Source organism: Vigna unguiculata, chromosome 10, assembly GCF_004118075.2.
Source record: "Vigna unguiculata cultivar IT97K-499-35 chromosome 10, ASM411807v1, whole genome shotgun sequence".
In the NCBI taxonomy this organism is placed as follows: Eukaryota; Viridiplantae; Streptophyta; class Magnoliopsida; order Fabales; family Fabaceae; genus Vigna; species Vigna unguiculata.
The window spans coordinates 12,052,713-12,056,990 of record NC_040288.1 but is presented as its reverse complement, the minus strand read 5'-3'; the positions used below and the strand labels follow the sequence as shown (position 1 = coordinate 12,056,990).

The 4,278-nt window shown below is 42.8% G+C and overlaps 1 non-coding gene across 1 annotated transcript; it reads left to right on the top strand.

Annotated features, from left to right (window-relative positions):
• The first annotated feature begins 3,169 nt into the window (after positions 1–3,169).
• Positions 3,170–3,276, top strand: LOC114167968. Its single transcript, XR_003600567.1, has one exon. It is a non-coding gene; the product is annotated as a small nucleolar RNA R71 (small nucleolar RNA).
• The last annotated feature ends 1,002 nt before the right edge of the window (positions 3,277–4,278 follow it).

Genomic DNA, 4,278 nt, shown 5'->3' with positions numbered 1-4,278 from the left:
TCTTGAGGCAATCAAAAGCCTCTTTGCATCCTTCATCAAAGATGAAGTCAACATCGTTTTGCAGTAGGTTGGACAGTGGGAGGGCCTTCTTACTGAAGTCTTGAATGAAGCGCCTGTAAAACCCTGCATGGCCAAGAAAAGAACGAACCTCTCGCACAGAAGAGGGGTAAGGAGATTGTGAAATAATTGAGATCTTGGCAGGGTCAACTTCAATGCCCTTTTTTGAAATTATGTACCCCAATACTATGCCTTGTTCTACCATGAAATGACATTTCTCAAAATTGAGAACAAGGTTAGATTGGATGCACCTGTTTAAAACTCTGTCCAAACTATCCAAACATGTATCAAATGAGGACCCATATACAGTAAAGTCGTCCATAAACACCTTTATGCATTTTTCAAGAAAATCACTAAAAATGCTAAGCATGCACCGCTGGAATGTGTCAGGGGCATTGCATAGGCCAAACGACATCCTCCTATAGGCAAAAGTGTCAAAGGGGCATGTGAATGTGGTTCTCTCTTGGTCCTCAGGTGCAATGTGAATTTGAAAATAACCAGAAAACCCATCAAGAAAGCAATAGTGGGACTTACCTGCCAAGTGCTCAAGGATCTGATCAATAAAAGGCAGGGGAAGTGGTCTTTTCTGGTTTCTTGATTTAGCCTTCTGTAGTCAATGCAAACCCTCTAACTATTTTGCACTCTTGTTGGAATCAGCTCCTCTTGTTCATTCTTGACTACAGTGAGGCCAGTCTTCTTTGGAACAACATGGATGGGGCTAACCCATTGACTGTCAGAAATGGGGTAGATGATCCCAGCTTGTAGAAGCTTGGTCACCTCTTTCTTTACAACATCCGAGATGACAGGGTTGAGTCGCCTCTGTGGCTGTCTCATTGGCTTTGCTCAATCTTCCAACAATATCCTGTGCATGCATGTTGATGGGCTAATACCAGGGATGTTAGCCAATGTCCATCCAATTGCCTTCTTATGCTTTTTAAGAACGTGCAACAACCTCTGCTCTTGTTCAGCAGTGAGGGAGGTGGAAATGATGACAGGCAGTTTGTCGTCCTCCTCTAAGTAGACATACTTGAGGTTGTCTGGCAGTGGTTTCAACTCTGGAGTACTGGATGCTGGCTGAATATCAGGAACCAGAAGGGAGGGAGAAATGGGTTCAACAGCTTGTACCTGAGCATAACAATCAGATGCATATGTACTTCCTGCAACATGGTTAGTGCAACCTGATTGTATAACATCAAAGTCAATAGGTACAACATCCAGAGAGTCAAACTCATTAGATTCAACATTATCCACATCATATTCAGCATCATCAGAATCAGAAGCAGAATCAGAATCAAGAACATCAATGCATGCAAATTCAGATAACTCAGACACAGATGAATGTTTTAATGCATGCAAAGAGTGGAAATCAGAAATCAATCCATCAACAGCATCATCAATAATATCCACGTGAAAAACTGAATGATCCTCAGAAGGATGTTTCATGGCATCCAGAATGTTAAATCGCACAACAATATCATCAAACTCCATGGACAAAGTACCTGCATGGACATCAATTTTGGTTCGTGCAGTTTTCAAAAATGGTCTGCCTAAAATGATTGGTGCAGAACCATGTGAAAATCCCTCTTCCATATCAAGAATGTAAAAATCAGCAGGGAAAATCAATTCACTAACACGAACCAAAACATCATCAACCAAACCTGCGGGGTGGGCAATACTTCTATTTGCCAACTGAATCACCACACCCGTAGGTTGCAGGGGTCCAAGAGAAAGAGATTTAAAAATAGACAGAGGCATTACATTTATTGAAGCACTAAGATCAAGCATTGCATTTTCAAATTTATTGTTACCTATGATGCAAGGTACACAAAATGTACCTGGGTCCTTACACTTCTCAGGAATCTGAGGAACAGATTTACCTATCAATGTTGACACATTTCTGCCCATGCTCATCTTTTCGTTTCCCTTTAGCCTCCTCTTGTGCGTGCATAGCTCCTTCAAGAACTTTGCATATCTGGGAATCTGTTTAATGGCATCCAACAGAGGTATGTTCACCTCCACCTTCCTGAATGTTTCTAAGATCTCCCTGTCAACCTCTTCCATTTTTTTGCTTGGAATGGCTCTCGAAGGGAAAGGAAGAGGTATGGAAGGTGCAATAGTAGAGGTGGAAGGCGTAGAAGTCACACCAGATGTGGAAGGACCAGCTGCATGAGCATCACGCTTTCTCTGAAGTGTGGCAGGGTCGACTTCCTTTGAAGGAGTAGGCTCAGGAGTGGGAACTTCAATGTTCTTCCCAGATCTCAATGTAATGGCACTCACATTCCTCGGATTTTCCACCGTCTGTGATGGAAGCTTGTCAGAATTATGAGCCTGTGCCTGGTTTAGCTGAGTGGCCATCTGCCCCATTTGATTTGTCAAACTCTGGATTGAGGCCCTAGTCTCCTGCTGGAATTGCATATTTTGAAGGGTCATCATCCTGACTAACTCCTCCAATGAAGTAGAAGAAGAAGGTGCAGGTGCTGCAGCAAGAGCTGGTGTGGGTACAGGTGGAGCAGGAGCAGCTTGTGGTGCAGGTGCAACTCTTTATTGTGGAGGTGGTTGCACATTTTGAAATTGTTGGGGCTGCTGGTTACCCTGGTTTCCCCATTTCAAATTAGGGTGATTCCTCCATCCTGGATTATATCTGTTGGTTGACAAATCATGGTGGTTTTGTTGTTGTTGTTGGGGCCTATTGTTGTTGAAAATATTAGCTGCATAGGCCTGAGGGGTATCCACTGGTGTAGAAGAAGAAGATTGTTGTTGCAATGCTGGGCAAGAGTCTGTAAAATGATCAACAGATGTACAAAGGCCACAAACTCTTGCAGCTGGAGCTCTCTGATTGGAAGCAAGTTGATTGACCAGTGTGGTAAGAGCATCAATCTTACTTTCCAACTTCTTTATGTACTCGGCTGCTCCTACATCATGAACACCTTTAACAACTATGACATCACTCCTTGTGCCAAATTGTTGAGAATTTGAAGCCATGTTCTCTATTAGTTGTCTGGCTGCAGCTGGGGTTATGTTACCAAGGGCACCACCACTTGCGGCATCAATCATATTTCGATCCATGTGGTGTAGACCTTCATAAAAATACTGCAGAAGGAGATGTTCAGAGATCTGATGGTGTGGGCAGCTTGAACAGAGATTCTTGAACCTCTCCCAATACTCATAAAGGGTTTCCCCAGATTGCTGCTTGATGCCAGAAATCTCCTTCCTTATGGCTGTTGTCCTTGAAGCAGGAAAGAACTTGCAAAGGAACAATCTCTTCAGGTCATCCCAGCTTGTGATGGACCTGGGTGCTAGGTAGTACAACTAGTCTTTCGCATTACCCTCCAAAGAATGAGGGAAAGCCTTCAAGTATACATGGTCCTCCTGTACATCTGCAGGCTTCATGGTGGAACAGACGGCATGAAACTGCTTCAAGTGTTTGCACGGGTCCTCATCTGCAAGACCATGAAACTTTGGCAACAAGTGTATTAAACCAGTTTTCAGCACATTTGGAACCTCCTCCTCAGGGTATTGAATGCATAAACTATCATAAGTGAACTCTGGTGCAGTGAGCTCACTCATGGTTCTCTCATGAGGTGGAGGAGGTTGAGCCATGTTATCAGTATGAAAATGAAAATGCTCAGAATAAACAATATGCTCAGAATGTAAGGAATGAGAAGTGTCAGAAGTATGATGAGAATCAGAAGAGTCAGGAAAAGTCACTGAATATTGAGCATGCAAAGACGGATTCCTAAGATGCCTACTTCCTCTATGGAATGTCCTATCAATCTCAGGGTCAAATGGTTGTAATTCACTTGGGTTTCCCCTAGTCATGCACCAAAAAGCATTAATTGTAGTGATATTGGCATAACATAGGGTATAACTACAAGTATACTCAAACGAACTCCAAATGACTTGAAATTTGGTAGGCTATTCCTTTGAGTGGTAAAACAGAAGCACAAAAAAAATCAGATCAAAACTCAAAGCACAAGTATTTTTGACAATTTTTCAAAAGTGGAAAAATGAAGAAAAATCATAAAAAACATTGGTGAAATGTAGAAAATGGCATTTTCTGGAGAATCTAAGTTTGCAAACCGGCGAAGCTGGTTTCGACAAGGTGGGAAATCAAATTCCACCCCAGCATCAGCCTGCTTGTTAACTCCAGCTCTGCTGCGGGTTGAAACCATCTTCAGAGAAAATGGGTACTAAGGTGTTCATCTCGTGCCCCACGGTGGG